This window comes from Salvelinus alpinus, chromosome 2 (genome assembly GCF_045679555.1).
Source record: "Salvelinus alpinus chromosome 2, SLU_Salpinus.1, whole genome shotgun sequence".
Lineage (NCBI taxonomy): Eukaryota > Metazoa > Chordata > Actinopteri > Salmoniformes > Salmonidae > Salvelinus > Salvelinus alpinus.
In genome coordinates, this window is record NC_092087.1 from 92,675,343 (window position 1) to 92,681,915 (window position 6,573).

Sequence of the window (6,573 nt, forward strand, 5' to 3'; positions counted from 1 at the left end):
CATCGATGCCCTTAAATCACAAGGGTTATGCAAATATTGGAACATTTACCTTATTTTTGTGTTGGTGTCCGGTTGCTAAGCAAGTGTTTTGTAAGCTAAACTGACTTTTACACAGGTACAGTGCATTCGGAAAGTATTCAGACCCCTTGACTTTTCCACATTTTGTTACGTTACAGACTTATTCTAAAATGGATTAAATAAAAACATGTCCTCAGCAATCTACACACAATACCCCACGATGACATCACAATACCCCACGATGACATCACAATACCCCACGATGACATCACAATACCCCATAAAGACAAAGCGAAAACAGGTCTTAAATGGAAAAAGTTTGGAAACACCAAGACTCTTCCTAGAGCTGGCAGCCAGACCAAAATGAGCAATCAGGGGAAAAGGGCCTTGGTCAAGGAGGTGACCAAGAATCCAATGGTCACTCTGACAGAGCTATAGAGCTCTTCTGTAGAGATAGGAGAACCTTCCAGAAGGACAACCATCTCTATAGTACTCCACCAATCAGGCCTTTATGGTAGAGTGGCCAGACGGAAGCCACTCCTCAGTAAAAGGCACATGACAGACCAATTGGAGTTTACCAAAAGACCCCTTAAGACTCTCAGACCATGAGAAACAAGATTCTCTGGCCTGATTGCCAAGCCTCACAACTGGAGGAAACCTGGCACCATCCCTACGGTGAAGCATGGGAAAATGGGGCTCTGCAGTGACAAATGGGATAAACTCCCCAAATACAGGTGTGCCAAGCTTGTAGAAGACTCAAGATAGAAGACTCAAGGCTGTAATTGGTGAATTCTTATGTAAATGTGATATTTCAGTTTTTTATTATCAATAAATTAGCAAAAAAAATCTAAAAACCTGTGTTTGCTTTTTCATTATGGGTATTGTGTGTAGATTCATGAGGGAAAAAACAATTCAATCAATTTTAGAATAAGTCTGTAACCTAACAAAATGTGGAAAAGGTCAAGGGGTCTGAATCCTTTCCCAAGGCATTGTATATGATGCCATCTGCTGTAGTTGATGGGACTGGATCATCTTTCAAACCAGTCCTCAACCTTCCTTGTATGTTTATTTTCTTTGTTTCATTTACAACTTTTCAAGTATATTTCTGTTTCCTGAAACAAATAACCTAGTGTGTGTGCTAACAAATCATCAACTATGAGTTTGTCTTGTCAGAATAATGCAACGTGTGTTTATTGTGTTTAAACTATGATTTAACATGATACTGTTATACTTGTGTTTGTGTTTTTAGAATTGAAATGCTTTTTTTACTACATCTCTTTAGTCACTGGGTTGAAGTTTAAAGGTCAATATCTAAAATAATAGACCGCGTTAGTTAAAATCTGCTTTATTTGTTTCAATGAGCCCTGGAGATACTGACATGTTGATGACCAGAAACAAATGAGTTGAAGAGAAACATGCATTCAACTGAGTGGTTAGAAAACATATTAAGTCTATGTCCAACTGATCTATAAGGCACTTACAACTATAAATCACACATAGTGACAAAGTACAAGAAAAGTACGAGTACACAGATGGCCAGAGATGGAAAGGGATCTTCTTCACATTAAAATGGGATGACAAATACAACCTTAGACAAATACATCTAGCCAACTATGAATCACTTTTTCCAAATGTTGTTTACAGTTCAGTCATTTAGCAGATGTTCTTATCCAGAGCGACTTGCAGGAGGAATTAGGTGCCCTGCTCAAGGGCACATCGGCAGATCTTTCACCTAGTCGGGTTGGGGATTCAAACCAGCAACCTTTCAGTTACTGGCCCAACAATCTCAACAGCTAGGATATCTGCAGCCCCTTTTTCATCAACAATGGACACATGCATTTTTGGAAAAGTATTTTATTGCTATGTATAACAAATGTACATAACAACGTACAAATCAGTCATTCATTCAATAGTTTTGTGTGACTGACTGAGAAGTGTTTGCTAATTGTAGGAGCCATGCTTCAGTATCCCTCTAAACTTCCTGTTTCTTCAAGTTCAGAAGCACCATGATAGAAACAACAATAAAAACAGTGACAAAGGCAATGAGCTTCCATTTATGTTGCTGAATGAACTGGTCTGTGGCCTCCTTCAGTTTCACTCCAACAACGATTCCAATGATCAACGTCAACAATCCAACAGTAACCACCATCGGCCCACAATCTGGCATATCAGGAGCTGTGACACACATACACACCGAGTATTAATCATTTAGAATCTGCTGCATTTTACAGTATTCAGCAGATCTGTCATTTAATGATTCTTGAAAGAATAAAAACAAAACAAGTGGTTATCTTTTCCTTTGGCATCTCTGTCAGTTCTATGTTCCCCATTCTGTTACACTACAATAGTACAGCATCACTACTGAACTGTCCTCTCCTATATGATAGGGAAGCTGTTACACTACAATAGTACAGCATCACTACTGAACTGTCCTCTCCTATAGGATAGGGAAGCTGTTACACTACAATAGTACAGCATCACTACTGAACTGTCCTCTCCTATATGATAGGGAAGCTGTTACACTACAATAGTACAGCATCACTACTGAACTGTCCTCTCCTATAGGATAGGGAAGCTGTTACACTGCAATAGTACAGCATCACTACTGAACTGTCCTCTCCTATATGATAGGGAAGCTGTTACACTACAATAGTACAGCATCACTACTGAACTGTCCTCTCCTATATGACAGGGAAGCTGTTACACTGCAATAGTACAGCATCACTACTGAACTGTCCTCTCCTATAGGATAGGGAAGCTGTTGCACTACAATAGTACAGCATCACTACTGAACTGCCCTCTCCTATAGGATAGGGAAGCTGTTACACTACAATAGTACAGCATCACTACTGAACTGTCCTCTCCTATAGGATAGGGAAGCTGTTACACTACAATAGTACAGCATCACTACTGAACTGTCCTCTCCTATAGGGAAGCTGTTACACTACAATAGTACAGCATCACTACTGAACTGTCCTCTCCTATAGGATAGGGAAGCTGTTACACTACAATAGTACAGCATCACTACTGAACTGTCCTCTCCTATATGATAGGGAAGCTGTTACACTACAATAGTACAGCATCACTACTGAACTGTCCTCTCCTATAGGATAGGGAAGCTGTTACACTGCAATAGTACAGCATCACTACTGAACTGTCCTCTCCTATATGATAGGGAAGCTGTTACACTACAATAGTACAGCATCACTACTGAACTGTCCTCTCCTATATGACAGGGAAGCTGTTACACTGCAATAGTACAGCATCACTACTGAACTGTCCTCTCCTATAGGATAGGGAAGCTGTTGCACTACAATAGTACAGCATCACTACTGAACTGCCCTCTCCTATAGGATAGGGAAGCTGTTACACTACAATAGTACAGCATCACTACTGAACTGTCCTCTCCTATAGGATAGGGAAGCTGTTACACTACAATAGTACAGCATCACTACTGAACTGTCCTCTCCTATAGGGAAGCTGTTACACTACAATAGTACAGCATCACTACTGAACTGTCCTCTCCTATAGGATAGGGAAGTTTGGGTTTTAATCACGGTAAAGCACTCACCTGAAGTCGTCATGTTGTTGTACTTTTCCTCTGTTGTTGATCCTGAACTCAATTCAACTCAATGAAGAGGGTGTCTACAATAAAGCACAGAAATTAGACAACGAAGTGAGGTTGTTTACTAGTTAAACAATGAACATAGAACAGAGTAAACATAGAAAATAGAACAGAATAAACATAAAACATAGAACAAAATAAACATAGATCAGAGAAGAATACACATAGAACATAGAACATAATAAACATAGATCAGAGAAGAATACACATAGAACATAGAACATAATAAACATAGATCAGAGAAGAATACACATAGAACATAGAACATAATAAACACAGAAAATAGAACAGAATAAACATAGATCATAGAGAAGAATAAACATAGAACATAATAAACACAGAACATAATTAACATAGAACAGAATAAACACAGGACAGAAGATAATAAATATAGAACAGAATAAACATAGAACACAATAACAGATTTAAACAGAACAGACTGTTTCACAATAAACAACGAGTCTATTGATTCATCCTTGCTTCAATCAAAGTAAAAATAATTAAAAAATCCCCATTAAAATCCTTCAGTTTAAGTTAAAGATACTGTGTGTGTTGTTTTGCATGGGCTGCTTCTCAAACTCAAAACGGAAGAACATACGCACGTCCAAGCACTTTCCGCAGGCACTGGAGTTGTAGGCAAACTCATGGAAAAGTGTGCAGCGTTTTCCTTTCTGTTTTCCACTGCTTCTCAATCTACCAAATCCGAATATCTGCATCTGCGGAGGAAGAAGGTGGCCGAGATATAGCGGTGTCTGTTACTTTGTTCCGTCTGTCTCTGCTGCCTTAGTTGATGATATTGTCATGGTGAGGATTTAAGTTTCATTTTCCCTGAACTGAAACCAAGATGAGAGGCACCACCCCCATTCATAGTTCACTACTGCTAAGTGACAGATACAAACCATTATTAACACAGGATAATAACACCTATTCTGATGTGTATAGATGGAAGGGCTTTGGTGATGGATCATGTTTCTTGATGCGATTATCGAACTTTAATTATGAATCATTTGGAAGTGAATAAAATCCCAATAAAGAGAGAAAAGAAACAGAGAATATATTGATTATTTTAAAGAGAGATGAAACTCTCATATTCATCCCCAGTGCTAACCTACTTCTGTGAAGTCAGTCCTGATATGGGTCTGAACCTGTTAGTCATGAAGGGATTAAAACATCCGGATGAGATTCATCCAGAAATATCTTTCCCTGATTTTCATCTGACCAAGTATTCAGATATTGTGTGACGAGAGTTACAGGCCAGGCCACTGAATTAAAGGCCTTTATCCTACCCTGTAAAATCCTTAAAAATAACATTAACCAGAATTTATGACTAGTTCACCAAAAACACATGATCAGATAATCCTGATTCAACCCACTGGTTGCATCAACGTTGTTTCTACGTCATTTCAAGCAAACAACGATTGGTTTTGTAAAAAGTGGATGACGTGAAAGGCATTTCGTTGTGTTTTCACCCGACCTTTAACTTAAATTCAATTATTTAAAGTATTCAGATATTGTGTGACAGGAGTTATGGCCAGGCCAATGATAAGCCTCTATCCTACCCTGTAAAACCATCACAGTGTACAATAACAACAACAATAACAACAACATGACCAGTGTTTAAGTTGTACATCGGGTGGTGCCAGAACAGAACATGACCAGTGTTTAAGTTGTACATCGGGTGGTGCCAGAACAGAACAGGACCAGTGTTTAAGTTGTACATCGGGTGGTGCCAGAACAGAACATGACCAGTGTTTAAGTTGTACATCGGGTGGTGCCAGAACAGAACAGGACCAGTGTTTAAGTTGTACATCGGGTGGTGCCAGAACAGAACAGGACCAGTGTTTAAGTTGTACATCGGGTGGTGCCAGAACAGAACATGACCCGTGTTTAAGTTGTACATCGGGTGGTACCAGAACAGAACATGACCAGTGTTTAAGTTGTACATCGGGTGGTGCCAGAACAGAACATGACCAGTGTTTAAGTTGTACATCGGGTGGTACCAGAACAGAACATGACCAGTGTTTAAGTTGTACATCGGGTGGTGCCAGAACAGAACATGACCAGTGTTTAAGTTGTACATCGGGTGGTGCCAGAACAGAACATGACCAGTGTTTAAGTTGTACATCGGGTGGTGCCAGAACAGAACATGACCAGTGTTTAAGTTGTACATCGGGTGGTGCCAGAACAGAACAGGACCAGTGTTTAAGTTGTACATCGGGTGGTGCCAGAACAGAACATGACCTGTGTTTAAGTTGTACATCGGGTGGTGCCAGAACAGAACATGACCAGTGTTTAAGTTGTACATCGGGTGGTGCCAGAACAGAACATGACCAGTGTTTAAGTTGTACATCGGGTGGTGCCAGAACAGAACATGACCAGTGTTTAAGTTGTACATCGGGTGGTGCCAGAACAGAACAGGACCTGAGGGGCTCTGAGGTAACGGAACAGATGAAAAACAATATTTCCTTCATAATAAAGCATTGCACATCATAGCATTTGCATCGTGGCATTAAAGTAGAGTTACACTTACAGAAGTTGCGCTCATGGCGTTTATATATGTTACTTGGGTCCGGGAAGAAATGCCTTTTGCATTTTATGAACACATTTCATGCAATTCTAACTCATTTTATATGGCTGGAGACTGGCAGAATAATTTTTTATTCCGCACAAATTATCTAAATTACATTTAAGTCATTTAGCAGACGCTCTTATCCAGAGCAACTTACAAATTGGAAAGTTCATACATATTCATCCTGGTCCCCCGTGGGGAATGAACCCACAACCCTGGCGTTGCAAGCGCCATGCTCTACCAACTGAGCCACACGGGACTACGACAGGCTACTTTGACACTTGCAAACTGAGATCTATAAAGTAAACTTGTCTTGACTATATCAATAACCTAGGCCTAGGTGTGACATATTGTACAATAT

At 39.8% G+C, this 6,573-nt stretch overlaps 1 long non-coding RNA gene across 1 annotated transcript; it reads right to left on the bottom strand.

Annotated features, from left to right (window-relative positions):
- Positions 1-1,347: 1,347 nt before the first annotated feature.
- Positions 1,348-4,465, bottom strand: LOC139568263 (uncharacterized). Its single transcript, XR_011673561.1, has 3 exons — positions 4,246-4,465; positions 3,590-3,663; positions 1,348-2,193 (listed from the first exon to the last, which is right to left on the bottom strand). It is a non-coding gene; the product is annotated as an uncharacterized lncRNA (long non-coding RNA).
- Positions 4,466-6,573: the final 2,108 nt, after the last annotated feature.